This window comes from Hylaeus volcanicus, chromosome 2 (assembly GCF_026283585.1).
Source record: "Hylaeus volcanicus isolate JK05 chromosome 2, UHH_iyHylVolc1.0_haploid, whole genome shotgun sequence".
Lineage (NCBI taxonomy): Eukaryota > Metazoa > Arthropoda > Insecta > Hymenoptera > Colletidae > Hylaeus > Hylaeus volcanicus.
Window position 1 is genome coordinate 8,144,092 of NC_071977.1, and position 19,168 is coordinate 8,163,259.

General features: G+C 45.5%; 1 protein-coding gene across 1 annotated transcript in view; it reads left to right on the forward strand.

Moving 5' to 3' along the window:
- The window catches only part of LOC128872785 (LIM/homeobox protein Lhx9), a 378,653-nt gene that overhangs the window by 17,605 nt on the left and 341,880 nt on the right, over window positions 1-19,168 (forward strand). Inside the window, exon 2 of the mRNA XM_054115815.1 lies at window positions 13,087-13,139. The gene's annotated coding sequence lies outside the window, so the exon portion shown is untranslated. The remainder of the gene's footprint in view (window positions 1-13,086; window positions 13,140-19,168) is intronic.

A 19,168-nucleotide genomic window follows, 5' to 3' on the forward strand; every position in this document is an offset into this window, starting at 1 on the left:
ATCAGATGTTAATCGAAGAGAATTAATTATTCCTACTTCAAAATATTTCTCTAGCTTGGCAAAAAATATATAAATATGTGTTTAAAGTTTGATGTTGGTACTCTCTGTGTCTATTGAAGAAATTTGTCCAAATTAAATGATATGTTACTAAACATTACACATGTATATATTTATAATGAAACATTTATTTGGAAACATGACGTCTATTATTTAACTCAGGCAAACTTTTTCAATGAACATGAAAGGTACGAATATTTATGGGATTGACTGTAAGTGGAGGTACAGCTGTGTACCTATAATTAGTGCTTCGAGAAAATGTCCCTAAGAGGAGAAGCAATTTTTTCGAAAATTCCAGACGAAAGTGCTCACCTGGAATTCCCTAGGAGGAACAGCGACTACCCAACCGACACGAAACACTGTTAATCGATAGCGGCGTTTGTCCCAGCCTCCTCGTGAAAGCTATTACGGGTATTAAATGGCATTAATTGAAAAGTTCCATGTAAAAAGGCACTTTTCGCTTGTAAATCAATTAATTTCACCTACTATCGCGAAAACACTTCGGATAGTCCACCCATCTATTTTCTTCTTTCCTCCGCTTGTTTTTCTTTCTTCCATATCGCTCTCCTTCTTCAGCCGGTGAAAATGTCCTTCCATCGGTGCTCGAGTGTTACAAACAGAGCCGGGCCGTCGAATGCAATGAATCGGATAATTAATCTGTGCTCCTCTCTCGCATACTCGCAATATTTGTTCGCGAGTTCGTTGGCGAAAGCCACTTTGGCGATTATTTTCCACTCAAAAAAGCCCATAGAATAAACCCGTGGAGATAGACGGGCTACGCGAGAGAGATGGGCCCCGGTTTAATATTTTTTAATTGCGTCGCTGGCTGTGCCGGCCGGCTTTATCACTAGCACGTAATTAAACTTTATGTTCAGCTGTCATATTCGCGTTCTATCTAAACTAGCCATTTGAAAATTAAAAAACGCAGCGACGTAGGTGACGGAGAGTGCGTGGGACTAGGGCGATGGTTTAATTTCGTGCCCCGCGGTTACACTCGAACGGTAGATTGTTTACGGGGAATTTACATAAAGTTGTTCCGTGGCCGATATATAAACTTAACGAATGAATATTCCGTTACGGACACCAACGACGCTTAAACTGATTTTTTATTAGACGCGTTTGCGTGACGCCCGCGAAGGAACGAGTGCGTTCCCGCAAATTGCAAAAGTTAACCCGGCGACCAAGTGAAATTTCAGATTTCTCCAACCGAGGAAAAAGGTCGCGGAAAATTGCGGGAGGCGCGACCCCGCGCGACTAAACGCTGCGAACTTTTGATTAGATAATAAGTTCGTTTGTGTAAATAGAGACTTCGGTAGTTCAATTTTAATAACGAGCAATTTATCAACGACTATACGAGTTTCTACTTTTTCTTTTTTTCTTTTACACAAGTGCTCGCTTTAACGCGTATTTTTGTGCCCGATACGAACCGACCCGATTGTCCCGCTCGACAATTTAATATTAAAACAAACGTACGGAGAAATTACTTGAATCACGCGGTAATTAGAGATAGAAAGTTGCTGTTGACGCTTATTTTGGTTGCACGGAACGCGAACAACTTTTAATGAGATATGTCTGAATTATAGAAAGCCGTTACCGAAACGTGGAAGACGGAAAGATTAAAGCGGCTGTAATTACTTCATGTTCATTAATTGCTTTTCCAAACCTTCGTGAATTAAATTATTGCGAACTTAGGTCACGCTAACCTAGACGCTCGTTCGAAATCCATTGCGAGACCCGTTACATCGCGCATGAAACAATTTCCAAGTTAAAAACCACCAGGTCTGGTCAAACTTTACATTTTCCTTCGTAGGCGAAATTTTTTGATTACTGAACTTCGTATATAGATACATTGTAATTCCCATCAGGTTGAAACAGAATTCATTTCTATACATAATATACAGTCAGTCCTATAAATATTCGTACTCTCTATGTCTATTGAAGAAATGTTCCTTTATAAATATGTACCTGGATATAATATATATATATTTTTGTAGTTTATTTTATGTAAAGTGATTCAACCTATCTTGAAGGATAAAGTCCATGGTGTTTGGTTAATATAGTCAGTACAAATATTTATGGACTGACTATATTAACCAAACACCATGGACTTTATCCTTCAAGATAGGTTGAATCACTTTACATAAAATAAACTACAAAAATTTCTGACTTACGCTCTAACAGTTGCACGCAAACAGTATTAAACGCACACGCGTGATTCGGTAAATAATGACCCCGTCCGATGGCGCCAGTAATTATGAATCGTCATCGTCACTGATCGAGAATTTAATGCAGCCAGGAAGCGCCAGGGATTGGTGACCGTTGTCAGAGTGGACGTCGAGCGACGTTTGCGTCAACTCCTCGAGGAAGGACGAGAAAACGGAAGGGAGTCGCAGCTGCAGGACGCGTTTTATCGTGAATGTGCTAAAAGCAAAATCTCCTTGATACACCATGGAACCTTTTAGCGTCTCCTCGAGTGAAAGTCAAACGAGGTTCGAACGTCTGCAAAAGGCCAGTCACGACTAACGCGGGCCGTAGACGAATGCTCTTTGCGAGTGCTCCGCTGCCGCGTCGCGTCCGCTTTTATTTTGATTCGCGCGCCATTCTTCAAAGATCCGCCCGTCGAATCCTGCAGGATCGCTCTGGAAAAGACAGCGGGCTCGTTTGAATGTTCGAGCTTCCATTGAACTTCCAATTCCTTGCAGGCTTTCTCGAGGAAAGTCCAGGCGAAGCCACCTTTTGCCACAGTTATCTTACGCGATAATTCTTCAAAATTACGGGGCATAATTGACCTTTGAGGGCTGGTCGTGAATTGTTTGTCTTAAATTTGAGATTTATTTGGAAGAGAACTGCGATAAAGAAGGGGCCTGTCCCGTTCGCGTAATTTGGGAAAGGAAACGTTGATTATCGGTCGTTTCGAAAAGGGGAATCCCAAACACGGAGACGTCGCGCCACGAGCGTCTCCTTTTAATTAAAATAAATTCCGTCGCGTGGAATAGTGGCTCGCGCAGCATCGCCACGGAATCAGAAACCGAGAACGGGCAACTGGAGGGACAAAGGTGAGGGGGGTGGCGCCCTGCTAGAGAAGACAACGCGCACTCATCGATGAGACGAACGCTCAATTATCAAGCCATCTCGTTCGAGGTTCCCGGGGAATTCCCTGGTTGCTTTTTTCCTCCTTTTTTCCCCCTCTTCTTTCCTTTTCTTTCTGTTTTTTTCCTCTCCTTCTCTCTCTTTTTTTTTTACCCTTTTACCCACGAGATTCCGCTTCGCGCATTTCGCGAATGGCCGATCGCTATTAAACGGAACGAAACAGAGTAGGGAGAAGGAGAAGAGAAGCGAACTGAAAGAGAAACAGACAGAGTGGAAGGACAAAGAGAGAAGGAGGCTACTCTGGGCGGGAGAAAGAAAGGGGTAAAGCATAGAAAAGGAGTGGAGCGACGCGTGGGTTAAGGGGGTGTGGGGCAGAGCTTTGGGTGCGAGCGAGAGGGTAGAAAGCGTGGGCGAGGGGGGGCGGATGGAGGAGGAGGGAAGCTCGCGCATCGTGCCGGCACTTAGGCCTGGCTTTTAATCTTCGAGCCTCGAGAAGAGCTCTAATTAGAGCTGGCTCTAGCTCTAGCTACGAGCCCGGGCTCCGTTATAAGCAGGAGTTAGAGTAGGTACCACCGGGGCAGGAGGAGGTGGAGGTATGTTTAGTTTTTAGCCGAGCGAGCAGTTACACGCGGTGGTAATTAAAATCTTGATTAATGCACGTGTCCATCAGGGCTGCCTCTAATGAACTTTCACGTCGCCTGTACTCGTAAGTCCACACGAAACCGTGATCGTCTTCCCGGATGATCCTAATCGTTCTAGACGAGAAACTGTCGGCTCGGGAGAGGCGGAAAAGAGAGCCAGGGAGAGCGGAGAGAGAAGGCGAACACGCTTCTGCTATTGTCTTTCGTCTTTTTAACTCTCGAACGGTGGTATTTTTCGCGTAACATTTTTGCCAGAAACGGGAAACGCGTTAGAGCGACGAGCATAAGTGGAGTACACAGAGACACTCTTCGCTTTGGGTTGCCTCGCGAGTTAATGGCGGAAATACAAAACCTAACGGGAAGCGTGGTTTTTCTACTCGAGTCTGATTAAATAAATGGCGGGAAGAGCGATAAGATGGATGAGTTGTTAGTCAAATGTTTATTAAAGATGTTGCATCTTCATCTGGTGAGGTCTATTTACATATTTACAAAGGTTTTTGTACATGTCCTACATTGGCACATTTCACCCCTTGCACTCGCACGTTTACCCAGGGCAACATTTTAATCCTGGCGATAGCTGACGAATAAAACCACCGCATACCAATTTATTCGTAACGTTTGCTGGACTCAGCTGTCTCCTATGAAATTCGAATTTTACCCAGCCGACTAATGGACACGCGCCTAATCTTTTATTCCATATTCGAAACGCCCATCCAAATAAGAATCGCGTCAGGATTTCTGATTTCATCCGCGATCCTATTAAATGAGACGCGAAATATCGGAATGGTGTTTTGAACATCGTTTTTAATGAAATATCGTTTTAATTACCGCGCCAGGCTTTGTCGATGCTCGATGAAATTTCCCCTCGCGCGAAAGAACAATGCGCCGCGGAGCGTTTTAAATAATTTCACCGAGCGATTCTTACGGTCGCGAAAACGCTTTATCGGATGCAAATTGATTCGAGTTAGGAACGGGTTTAAATTGGAATTCAAAGGTGGCATCGGATTTCGTTTATTAAACTTTCGTACAACCGATTAAACTGCCTGGGCCGATCGAGACAATAATTGTAGCGTAACAAAATGGCGCTGCATTTGTGCGCCGCGGCCTGGTTCGAATAAATAATGAGCTGGAATTCGAAAAATACGACGATATTTAGTTCCCCTTATCCCGTCGTCCGTAGTTAATTAAGCTCGAGTTGTCGAACAATATGAGCGCGCCTCGGGTCTGAGCAGATGAAACGAGTTTGATGGAAGTCGCAGCAAAAAGTGGGCGACAATCGGTTCGAGTTCTATGGCGAAAGTGGCGTTTAATAACTTCGGTGTAATTGAAATACGCGCCGTTACAAATTCAACGGAATCGTTATTTCGCCCCACTCGCTCTCCTCTTTTCACTGACTCGTTCCACTTTTCGCGATTAATTTTCACCTTCTTTTAACCTCGGGATGACGTCTGCAGAGTTTCACTTCTGAGGGTCGTTGGAGACCCGTTTGAGCCTTAATTTATCGAACTCTTTGATTGTTCATTCTATTGCTTCGATTAAAAGAGTTTCATTGGACGTTGTCATCAGCTGAGCTAACTACGTTAGGATTTGAGGTAGCTGGGATCTGAGAGAGTTAACGTTCTTGCTCTTATTGTAGTCGAGTTGAGTGGACGTAATAACTCGATGTAATTTTGAATTAAACGAGTGGCGAGCGTTTAAAAATCAAAGTTGACCTCTTCGCTTAGGTGTCGAGGCTAGGAACAATTTTATTGTCCTGGGCTTCTTATTTTTTTCACGTTTGAAAAATGCGGCAAGTTGTTGGGTTTTCCCCGGCCTTTACATACGTCCTCGCAAAGTGTCTACATTATTTATTGCTAGATCATGCCTGTGACCCGAATTTTATTTTAATAAATCGTTGCGTCCGCAATACCCGCACCCTTGTCCAGGCGTAGAATGAACGGCGAGAAGAAGGAGAGAATAGCGCGTTAATTAAACACTTACCCTCTCGAGCCGGTGGTCATCGTTCTAAAATCGCGATACTAAGGGAGCGTCCACTCGAGGTTCGACGCGTCCGTCGCCTTTTCAGCTGAAAAGTGAAAACAGGCAAACAGTCCGCCGGCATGGACGTTGGACGCTGAGGCAGATATCATTAAATCACAGAAACAGCCTCTGTTATTGACTCCGTGGACAAATTTATCGTCAGCCGGGTACGCGTTTCGTTGTATAGTGGTCCTCAACGGCCCTCCCTTCCCGCTTCTACAACGTTCGCGTACGTTCCTGGTAACCAGTCGTCCCTCTTCCACCCCCTTCGCGCTCAACCCCTTCCGGCCCTTTCGTTCTACACCCCTTCCAGAACCACCGTCGCCCACGCTACGTCATTGTTCTGGTTTATTCGGTGATTTGTGGATTTTACTGCCTCCAACTCACCGCCTGGGCCCCCTCCAACCCCCTCCGACTTTCACGATCCTCTTCCTTCCCTCGACGAGTCGAGCCACAACCCCACGATCGCTGGCTTCTTTGCGCGCGCTCCTCTGTAGACGCGAGCAGCAATATTAGGCAGTTTTATTTATTTTTATTTTACCGTACTCCTTTTATTTTACTCGTACTCCTTATTTTTATATATGCGAGCATCTCTATTAGTCTCCTTTGTAAAAGGCCTCTTTACGAGGTAATGTTTCCTTTCATTCCGAATGGGAAAATGTTTTCACTCCACGCGGAATCTACTTTTCTCCTTTGCGACCGAGGGTCGAGAATAATTGGTGCCTGACGATGGACGCACCCTCCGAGGCACTTAAGAAGCAACGAAGGGAGTGCTTGATACCGTAAGAAGATTTTTGTCGTTTATTTGATCCTGGACGCAGTGAACATGTGATCTCACATCAGAGAACATTCTAATGCATCGAACACCACCTATGAAGCATTCGCGTTCACATAGATTCTCTAAAAATTTTATTTTGCTTTCCCATTTCACAAGACCCAGAAACCGAGGGTCGAAGACCTTTTAACAAGCCTTGTTCAGAATACAGTGATTACACTTATTCCGCGACTAATTAACCAATATTTCTCTGATACCTGTGCACAAGTATGGTTAAATCGCATTGATCTTCCTCCTTCGTCGCGACTCGGCGAGGACGTTCCCTCCATTATGGCGCGGGGCGCGAATAACGCGCGGCACGGGTCGAAGTTTATTTTTGAGAAATATGGAGGGGGTGTATGAGACAGGCTCGTCGAAAGGCGCCGTTAAAATGAAAGCCAGGGGGGGGGGGCAGATGGGGGATGGAAGCCAGGGCTGGAAACCAGCGAGCTTTTCGAAAATCCGCCTTAGTATGGTAATTGATTTAATTTGGGGGATGAATCCGCCCTTAACGAACGCACCGCGGTGATGGGGTTGGAAGGCTAAAGGGACCGTAAAAGCACTGCGACGTCTATTTGAGGCGAGACGAGCGAGATTTAGAGACGGAGGAACGTCCACGCGAGAAGACGAGCGCCTGATTACTAACGATCTGATTAATTCATGATTTTTAATTAAGGGGAAAAGCGAGGGGGGGGGTAGGGTATGCCGTCGAAGCACTGGGTTATTTAACACTCCGCGCTAGGCGAACTTGTACGAGTAATCATTACGAACATAATTACTGAGAGTGTCGCGTAATGATTACAACCTTTTATAAGGCATCCCCCAAGCCACCCCGTTCACTCTTCCTCTTTACCTTATTCCTGGAAAAAGAAGTGCAGCCCACTGGGTGAAAATTCGAAATTAAGACCGACGGGAAAAAACGGAAGTGAAATAAGACATCCCTACTTTCGATATTCGGCCGCTTGGCGGAAAGTCAGAATAGTTCCTTTTTCAATTATTTTTTCATTTTTGTACGTTCAATTTATTCCTAATTCTATTTGTCCAGTGATGTGGCCTGTACGGTAACAGGGAGCATACCAAATGAAGCACTTCAAATTTTGTTTTAGGAGCGTGACCCGATGGTTAATCAGCCGAATAACTAATTAGGTAAAGATTAAACGCTTAACGAGTTTGACCCGTTAATCAACGTAATGGCGTGGACCGGATTATTTCGGCTGAATGATTTAGTCATTTAAATGGGAACCCGTTAATAACCCAACTGTTTTCTGAACTGATGGTACACCGTCGCATTTGGTCGAATTTACTGCTATCTGTAAATGTGCTGCGATCATGCCCCCCGACCTCTGGCCACGTAACTCTTCATTAGAAACTAATTATCCTAAAACGAAAATTTAGCTCTTTCTTTGTCTAACATATTACCACGAAGTTGATTTAAAAAATGACCTCTTTGAACGGTGGTTAAGTTTAACGAGTTAAAATTTAGATGTACTAGTATTGATGTATTAGATGATGGGACCATCCCCTTTAAGGGAAAGACTGACTGAAAACGATTCTTAGCACTTGTAAATTATAAAATCGAAATACATAAAGTAGTCGTAATTTTGATTATTTTAGGGTTATCTAGAAATACACTTCCTCTTCGTAAATTATAGTAGTTTGTAAATAAATTGAAATAGAAACTTAGAAGGCTCCGTACTTTTGGAATTCCATTCTGCCCATTCCTGGTCCCAAGCGTAAAGGACCGTTGCATCCTTGGGCAGCGGCATTATGCATCCTTTTCGTTACTCTCCCGCCGTGGTATTATCGCGTAAATGGCCGCGTAAGTGTATTGTGGATCGGCATATCTGCCGACGCACCAAACGATTCATATCGAGACGGTAGTCGCATTTTTATCGGCGTGGTGCCAAGCGCTGGGTATAATTGGGCTATTGTTGGCTGGCAGGTGGTAACTAGTACCCGACGCTGGTACCAACCTTGACAAGAGAAAGATCGATCTCAGATTAGACTACGAAGCGGCCAAACCTTTCTTCATAGGAGCAAGATTTATACGCGGCGAGCGTCGCGGTGTCAATGGCTGGGTTTTGCCAGCCTCGATCGATAATCGTGCCGGAACAATGCGAGAGATCGTTGCTGCATCTGAAAATCTAATAAACCCGCAGCCAAGACGCAGCCTGATTTATGTGATTTATCCGCTAATCGGTTGAAAGATCTGGAAACAACGGAGTGGACTGAGGAGGATTAATGAAGCGTCCGAAGTAAATTGGACTTTGCATTTTGCCATTTTATGGAGGAGAGTGCTAATGCTTTGATCCCCGTGGGGCACTTTTCAAGGAAAATTATTATCTGATAATGAGTACTAAATACTAAAATAGAATCGCAAAATGAATCTAGGAAAACATGCAAATAAAATATATAAACTCGACCCAATTACAATTACGTACCTTCCTTTTAATTTGTCACTTTTCCTTTGTCTTTCGACCTTCCCTTTCCCAGTAGACAGAGTCGAAAGGATGACAAACGCGTCTCCATCTTGTGACTATTCGACGGCTGATTTGTATTCACCGTTTCCAGCGATTAATCTCACGACTTTTGACCCCGTCCGGCTGTCACTCTTTCGAGAGATCTGTGAACAGACTCGCCGTCGATGTCGTACGTCTGATCCAGTGATCGATCGCGCCGTTCGATCCGTTATACACCACTGTCAGATATAGATCTTCCACTCCTATCGACGTGGATCTCGTCGGTATGTCGGTGTTCTACATTTATACCCGCGGACGTGAAGTAATGCCTTGTTGTCGAGCGCAGCCAGCTAACGATAAAAGAAAAATGCCAATGGTTTAAAATTTCATTCGCAAATTACTGGCTGATCGAAGGATATTCTAATTGTGAGGCAACCAGGACAGATATCAGACAGGCTCATCGAGGGCTGCTCACTATTTCATCGCTCGGTCTGATTCGAAGCTTCCTTTGGCTACCTTTTCTCGAGAACTGCCAAGTTTATTTATTTCGTTCTTTAAAGGGTATGGATTGTAGCTTCACATGTTTAAGTTACCTTCTGGAAAGTTCTTGCTTTGAATTTCTTCACACTCTTTTTAAGTAATTTAAAAACACCTCAAAAAATAGGAGATCTTCATGCTCACTCCTCCCTACAAAACTCGTCTCATTTCGAACTGAAGCTTCTGGAGTCCAGAAATAATTTTCTAGACAGTGCGAGTCTTTTTCTCACCAAAGTCGCATCTCGAATTTTTGCAAAAGAATCTGTGGACGAGGGAGGGTTGAAAGGTGGAAGGAAAGCGTGAACACGAGTGAGAATGAGCGCGAGAGATTAGGTGTCTTTGTGTTGGCCGGTGGGCGGCGGAGCGCGTACGTCGAGTCCGAAATCGGGATATTGAATTCACGCCATTTCTGTTTTGACGTATCGCGGCCAGCGATACGATCCGTCGGGGTTTATCAGCGCCCGGGCACGAGGAAGTGATTTTTTCATTCTAACAAATAGCCTTTTGCGGTTTATCGGATTTCACCGGGATATCCGCCGGCGCGAAATCAAGCGCGCGCAGCGAGCCAATCGAAAAGCAAAGCGGAATCATTGAAAGGTACACTGGTTTTCGTTTCGCCTATAATGGACCGACTTGGAGCCTTTTTCCTTTTGCTTTTCGATTTACGTCGCCGTTGGCGAGCCGTTACTCGTTTCCAAATCGAACCACCTTTTGAGAACGCGCCAGGAGCAATAGTTAGGGGTATCTTTTTGAAAATTATGGCATAGGACAAGGCCTGGCAGAGTTCTTAATTCTGAGCGGTAGAAAGGATTCTATTTTACTTATGGAACGTTAATTAAAATTTTCTTAGACCTTTAAAATAAGAATAAACATGATTGATAGTAGGGCGAGTAGAAATGTAATCTGATTATCCATAGTAACCCAGGTCTGCTTAAAATCCATCAACGTAATGTATTCTTAATAAAGTCTGAAAGTTGAACGTCTCATTTTTACCCGTCTCGAGCTTCCTATCGAGTTGGATTGCATTCAAGATTGTTTTGCATTATGAAACGCCAGGTATGCCGCCTGGTGTTCACTGTGCGCGGCCATACGTCGTAAGATATCCTTATTTTTTATTTTTTTTTTGCACGGTGCTTCGGGAAAGCACGCCGCGGCGCAGTGAAGAAGGAAAGAGGGCAGAGCTCGATCGCGAAATGTCGGATGAAGCTTGATTTATATCATGCGGGAAGTCAACAAACCGGAACGGATCGTGATTGCCGCGTCGCGATACATTGTAATATATTTAAACATAATGTTTCCGTAACGGATAGAACGAATAATTGTGTTTGCACACATTACACCCGTGTTACGAGTTTGCGTTCGCGTTCTGACTGGTAATGTACTGGTTTTACGTCACGCGACTGCCGATGCGATGGAAAGAGTTCATTTTAAATAGCGATGTGAGCACTTAATTGACTTCGAATCGAAAGAATTGCAGACATTTTAAGGGTTTTTGTCAAACGTCTGAGAAAGTAAGAGTTATCTACTTGGAATTATAATATTATTATAATATTATTATTCTATCTGGGAACTGTTTTTACGATCACTGGATGGATCATTTGCCTCACGACTTTCGATCCATCCGTCTAACGAGCCCTCCGTCCCGTGAATTCCCCCGATTTTTCGCCACCGGACTCACCGAAACGCACCGACCGATCCCAGTCCGCGTGCAACCAATTTTCGTCGCGATTTCCGTCGCGTCGCGTCCCGCACTTCCGTTACGCGCGTTGCTCGTTCCTAGTCGTGCAGGGGAAATTGCAGGGGAAATTCGAAAGTTCGCGCGATACCCTATGAATTCCAATCGACCCAGCGGCGCGACTTCTCTCGATCTGAGAACATCCTGCTCCTCAATTTCGTGCTAATAAAACAGGTTCTTCCATTATTAAATCAATTTCAGTTCGTAACGTATTTCCTACAGGAAAATGGATTATTTTTGCGCGGGAACAACTCATGTATCTACTTAATTCAATCGGTTTTCTACAGATTAAAATGTCATTGTTTGTACGGTTAAGTGGTAGATTTGCAAAGGGAATAATTCCATCGTTACTTTCCATGGTAATTGCGCGTTGAGGATAGCAACGTTGATTAAAAGCCTAACGGATGAATCGCGCCTATAATCGAGTGACAGTGATTTATGGTACAATCGACGAGAGGATAGTTAGGGCTTATTAATAGGCGGACAGACGGGCGTATCTTGCGTGTCGCACCGTTAATTTTCATTATCATAAGCACACAATGCTGAAATACCGCGTAATATCAACGGAGATCAGTTAAGGATCTCATTGCGGCGAATTAATCCCCGAGCAATTGGAGCCCATCGTAAGTCCGCCAAAATCTAAATGACCGCGTCCATTAAAACGTACGTTTGAAAATTCACGCCTCGTTTCTGCGACAAATGCAATGGCCATCCGACACGTGATAGCTTCGTCCTCCTTCCGCGCGTTCTAAATCACCCGTAACGATTATTACTTGTATTAACCGTGGTAATTGTAGCTTTACACTCGGGACGCAATTACGCGAACGGATGGGTACGGCGTCGATCGAAACTCGTTAAAAATTGTTTCCCTTTAATTCCCCCCTCTCGCGCACGATTTTCTCGTTCATCAAGGGAGATTAAGAACGAGGATCGAACGGAAAGCCTCTGTTTTTTTTTTCCCTCTGTCGGACACACGCCGACGCGAGAGAGTTGCCCAATCGTACGCGCTGCATCATTTGCCACGCCGCTCCTAGACATTAGTCAGTTGCACGGACTGACATTTGTTGAGGCAATCGTCTCTCGTTTGAGCACGCTTTCCTCTTAAGCTGATTGCCTGGCCCGTAAACAGGGCGCTGTGCCGCGCAGCGTTCGATTACCGCCTTCTAAAATACATCTAGTCGCTTTTACAAATTGAGCGTCGTGACTTCGAAGACAGTTGCGATCATACTCGTGTCTGCTAATGCTATCGAGACACCACCGGGCCTAGGCATGATTAGGTATTAATTTCTATTTGGATTAGGTTCCTGAGAATGTTTCACATCGAAACGTGTAGGAAGAGGAATAATTCAGGAGATCGTGAAATGGGAGTGAGAGTGTGGACGGTTTGATAGGACTTTTGGCCAACGAAATTCTTTACCTAGAGCTTCAATACGAAAATTTCTTGCAGCATTTTTATCTCGATACCTTACACTACGATTTCCAATACTTTCAGTTTGAAATTTATACATTTGATAAACTTCAAAATTGTGTTTCGCCGGTCATCTCCCATTACCGATAAATAGGTACATACTTTACTTCAACCACGACGATTTCATCCGATAATCGAACATTTCGAGCATGTCTGATGGTAGCGTTCTGCGGAGCGCGTGAAATACGATTATTAAAATTGATCCGATAATTAGCATCGAGCGTTCACATGTTGGACGATTCTAAAACCGTGTTATCTCGTTTCAGTTTCAGAGGACGGCTACCGTAGGCAGCGCAGAGGGTCTCCACGTCAAAGATCGGTGAGTAACCTTCGCTCTATAGGGCTAGACCGATAGGAAGAGACAAAACAATTAGAAAGGAGAGGATGTATTTCCCATGAGAGAAAACAAAGGGTACTGCGACGGGTAAAGGTAAAAGAGGGACTGATACCGTGTTGTACGTTGGGTACGCTAATGGAAAGGGCCTCGATACACATTTGCCGTCTACGTACTCGTGCCGATCGATCGATACATCGATGGTCCCTCTGTCCCTGTATCCGCGCTGCATGCTTGCAGGGGTGGTTAATTACGTTTAATACCCTCGATTAGGTGTTTGCACCGAATACACACACTCGAATCCGTTATACTTCCCGTGGTCTAAGCGTTTCATGGGTTTCGAGGATCCTCTGCTGGCAATAATCGTCCTTAACATCTATTTCCTACATCATACTGTACAAAATTTAAGAAAAACGCACTGTAGATTAACTCTATATGGAGATTCGAAGTATCCACATCGGTTCTTTTTTTTTTTTATTCTTTTTGATCACGTTTACGTCCATTATCGTAGTAAGCTTAGCGTTTAGCCTCAATTCAGAATTCTAAAATCCTTAATTTTACAAATTTCGTAATAAATCGCAAGCAACTAATCTTAGAAAAGTTTAAGAAGTCGCAAACAGAAATGAACCTCTTTTACCCTCGCACCAGATATACCCTTAAAGCTGCCGAAAGACACAGCAACAGGGTGATAACTCACAAGAACCTGCGTTCTTCTGGGCTATTAGATCCACGAGGCCACCTATCCAGCTACGTGTTCCTAAAGTATCGTCCGCGAAAGAAACCACCCCGGTTCGATAAACGTCTCGAGACTCCATCTTTCCTCGAACGGTCTGTAAATCGCGACGTGACAATCCTCCGGAGCTTTCGAAACGCAATTACGATCAATCCAACGCTTGTTTGCGCGCGCGGTAAACTCGAAGACGTTGCTACGGGGAGGCGAGCGAGCGGGCATGCCGGGAGTAAAAGGGAAATGAGAATGAATGTAATAATATATTTAATATTCGCCGGGTCCCTGCCTTCTCCACTCTCGGTATTACAAGTCAACCAATATTCTCGCCCCCGTTCCGAGTGTACCCCTCCCACGCGTCTGCCCTTCTTTCTTTCTCGTCCGATCTCTCTCTCTGGCTTCTGTAGCCTTACCTTTGCCATACCCTTCCCGTTCCTCGGCGAATCCTCGTCCCTCCGTTCCACCCCCGACTTTCAAAGTGCACCGACATTATTTCCGTTGTAACCAACACGAGGGGGTTGGTGCGCGAGACTCGACGAAAGCAGATAGTGGTTTTCGCGAGGCGCTCGTGATCGCCCCGGAATCGAAGTGAATTTCGTTGTTTGCGTTTAACGATCCGCCTCTCCTTTGGAAATGAGGAACAGTAATTGGGGATAGGATCTTTGAATTCGACGCGACCGTGGAATCGTAGTGAAATTTGGATCGATGGATGATCGATGCGAAGGATATTATCCCTGAACGATCGCTTGCTTCGCAAATAAGGGTGTAAGGGATACGTAGCAGCGCGAGGCGTTAATAAAACACGTCCAACAACACAGTGGCGCCGACATCTTCGATCCTCAGCATTCGCAATAGGGAAGAGAGGACGAATAAGGGCGCGGGTTGGCGCGCACGAGTGCCGCTGCGTTGGCATCACGTGCCACGTGATATTAGTTCATATATATCGCGGGGGTAAACATGCAGCGACGCAGAGACAGGCCAGGGAGGGGGTGGTTGAGGGTGAAGGAAAGAGTGTGTGTAAAAGTAGCTGGTCCCGCGAGGCCCTGCGGAAGAAGGGCACGTATTCGATGTAAACTATAAAACGTACCCCGTTTGCGGCCTTCCCCTCCTCCCTGAATACTGCCTCTCACCCACGTAGACCCCAACCCCCGCCGAGCATCGTCGCAGAGTCCGCCCCATCCCAGCCTGGCAACCTGCTCGCTCGCGTAGCATATTGAATCTTATGAATTTGTGGCTCGTGTGGTCGGGGCACCTCCGAGGAAAAATTTAATTTCCAACGATTTCGGGCTTTACGCTGACGTGGGCAGCACCGCTGCCTGGATCGGCTCGAGCATCTTCTTCGCTCCTCGCGATGCCACGCAAAATGCGAGTTTCGTTATCGATGTATCTAGGTAATGGCGCTGCGAGATTAGTTTGATACGGCACTGCCTCGCAGGATGTCGCAGATCGGGTCGTGACAGGCCGAGGATGAGGGTGGTGAAAAGACTGTTTTGAAAAGGAGCTTTAAACTGGGTGGAAATGTTTGTTTATTTGTTTCTACCTACATCTTAGCAAACAGATCTTCTATCGAGTCGGCTATTTGAGAAAAAAAAAACCATTGTTAAATATAGTTAATATTCACCCGTTAGTAGCTTCACCCCTTAAGACTCGATTCTTCTCCACCTCTCCACTTCGTTACTGAAATTTCGTTTATCCGGATGGGTGATGCTAAATCGCACCGTTTTGCAAGATATTAGCATGATCGCATCGCGTTTAAGCATCTTCAAGAAATAGCTCTTCACGAGTTCTCGAAAACGCTTCATGAATATAAACGCCAGTCGTCCACTCGAATTCGATTATGTCGCGCGATAAGGTGGCACGCGATAATAAATATCCGGGGAAGTATGTACTTGCTTCGATCGTGACTATGCTTATGCATCGAAATATTGAATTTCACGTGTCCCGTGAAAATCACCGTGCTTACGTCCAATTAGAGGAGGTAAGTCCGCCTTTGCACGTGCGCTCGGTAATGACAGCCCATTACGTTGCGTTACACTCGCCAGTTTTCGTCCCGTAATTCGAAATTGCGAGAAACTTTCTTCTATCGGTGTCGTGGATCGGGAACGTAAGCTGAAAGCGGCGATAGTTGATTGGGCGCCATTAGTCGACGCTTTGCAAAAACAGAAACCTTGATAATGATACTGGCGCTGCGATATTTTTCAAATAAAAGCAACTCAGTAGATCGTACGTTCCTTTGAATTCTGATGATGATTTCTAATGTCAAACAAAGAACAATCGACTGCTTCGCATGTTTTGCATCGGGCATCGAGTTTTCCAGTAGCATATGATACATCCACACCGCGCAGTCTTCCATCCATCCCTCGCAATCGTATTTTTTTTACGTTTCCGCCGCGCTGTTACATATTTAAAGTCGATATACGATCTAATATCGCGTCGCGCGCAGATACAACCAGAGACGAGGCTGCGTATCGTCGGGCACGCGCGCTATCCCCTCCGGTTATAAAACAAATCTGTCAAACGCAAAAGCCAGGTGAACCGTTTTATCGTTATCTTCGACGGGGATCGTCGGATGATTTTCCAATTAATTTTTCCCTCCCGATTGTTTTGTTTGTTTTTTATATTCCTTTTCGTCGGATTTCACCAGGGCGATCGCAATGTTCACGCCTGTCCAGGGAAATTACCATAGAAATTGGATGAACTTCTCCTGTTTAACAAGAAGGAACGGCCATCGCTCGTACGCCTTGCCCCCCCCCCGGACCCCCCCGACGGATTCGAAATTATATTACCCGCGTAAGCGATAAAGTAAACGGCGTGCCTCGAGACGGATGACGTTCAGGGAGTGGAAACCAGTCTCCATCTGATATAACTGTAATTGCACGGCCGTTTAGACACGTAGGCAGATATACACCCAATACGTATTTCGATGAGCAATAAATCACGCCCTGGCGTGGCTTATTATGACCGCTCGTTTATGTTCCGTAAGTTATCGTCGGTGGAAAGATTGTAGAAATTATTTACTCTACCCTGTGCACAGTGTAACGACCTACACCGACAAACCCGATGGGGGATTTTCGTTCCCCGGTCGTTTGATTTAATTTCTAAATTACGATCCTTGACTGTCGAACACCGTGTCCGTGTGGGGCAGCTTTCTTCAACCTGCGGGTCGCGACCTAACGGTGGGACGTGGAATCGATATATGTATCGGGTTGCAGTGTCGTAGAGTAGGTCTGTGGGGTATCCAAAGGAATAGAAATTTGGTTTGGGTTCCTTATGGTTCTTCGTTTTCTTCTCTCGTTACAGTTCCCATGTATCTGAAAATCTCACTCGCTGTGTTCTCCATAAATACACCCTCTTAAATTCAAAATATTTTCAATCTTAGTCTCCATCGTTCCCTCCAAGCAAGCAAGTGATCAAACTTATTAGATTGTTCTAAAAGTGTATGCTACTTATATTTCTGCTACTTAAATTAATATGTGAAACATACTCTTAAATGTTATAAAAAAAACCAATCTCGGTCATTTTACAATATTTTCTCACCTTTTTAACATAGCCTATATACCGTCACTATAAAATTTCTGTAGTTCTTTTTATTAAATATTAAGACAGTCTTCAACACGAACTAATGTCATCTCCCTCTGTCGTACACCAGATGTGACGAGAATCTCCACGCTCATGAGTCGCAAATTTCCCAACAAATGGCCGAGACCACACGGCACTCAACTTAGTTAACCACCCATCATCGACCAGCGTGATCTTGTAGTTTCAGCTCCCTTACAAATTGACTGACCAGCCAGCGTAATCGCGCAAGGAGTCACCTGTCCCCGAGGTCCAAGCACGGAGCTTGCGTCTGCGTCGTCTGATTATATAAATACGAACGATTAAACGGGCCCACGTTAGCCGCTGGTTACCATTAATTCCGTCGTCCGTATTCCTCGTTACGACTCGCAATTTACATGGGCGCACGCACGAAAGGGTACGCCTGTAAAATTATTCAGGATTTGTAAATCCTTGAAATTACGTTGTTACGAGTTCTTACGCGAACGAAGCATGATGGAAACGAAGCGTCGGTATAAATATTTCACACGTGACGCGTAACGAGTGAGCGAGAGTAAAGCTTAAAGCTCTCCCCCCTCCGTACCCCTCTCCCGTTTCCCCTGATGCTCCTCTTCGGTCCCCAGGACGTTCATCGCGACGGCATGTCTTGATTTACGCGAGGGAGGCGTGCCTCCACGGAAGCCGCAATTAGTTTATTAATAATTAGTAAACGAGCTGCCGCTCGAATACACGCCGCGGGACTGCGACGCCTGCCGTGAATACGAAGGAACGCGCGTGACAACGCCGGAAAAAAGAAGAAAACTTGGCCAGACCAGCCCGGCGGCCTGGAAAAAAGTACCGCCGGCAGCCGCGCCGCCCGCCGCCGCTGGGACGTGTATCGGTTTTTGTAGAATTAAGCGCACGTAGTTAATGAAGATATTATCCGCGATCGTTCTACGAGGGCCAAACGACTGGATAATTGTTCGAGCGTAGCCTGGCCACCATCGATCCATCTGCCCGAAACGGAGGCGAAAGTAATTTGTCGAGTTAGCGACTTTCCGCGACAAATCCTGCACCGGCAAACGCGTGTTACAACGGCGGCAACAAAATCGGAGACATTAGCGACTAACGCAAAATTATTTCGGAGCTTCTGTCGCACCACGGGTCAGAATTGACCCAGCCTCTTCGACAGACGTTGAAAGACACAGATGTCCAAAAGGAACAGTCGAAACGGGCCTCGCCCCCGCGGACAAAATTACTCCAGACCCCAGGATCCCCAGAAATAGAATCTCCACTGTCCGCGCACTCAGTGCAGGGGAGTAGTAATAAAAAAATAAAAAATAAGAGGAAGCGTACCTCGAAGACCCGTTCCCCCAGTTACTTTCTTGCCCTGCGTTACCCTCCGAGCGATGACAACCGTCTCTCCTATCTCCTCAGCGTTCGTTGGGCTCTTCCGGCGAGTTTTATTCATAGCGTCGTCCTGCTAATAAAAAAGTGCGCATAGGGACATTAAAGTCTCGGCGGATGGCAATCCTAGCTGGCTGGCTGGGTCCACCGGGTGTTTCAGCGGTGCCTCGACGACTCGCGGAAGGAGGTCCGCAGCCTCCGTGGATACTTTGTGCATGGCGCGTTAACAAGGTGTGCATTATATCGCTAAAACATACGGGGATATTTGCTTGTGTACACGCGCGCGTGACGCGGCGATAGCGGTCGTAAAAAGGGTCGACTCCGTGCCACCTTTTTCCCTCCGTCA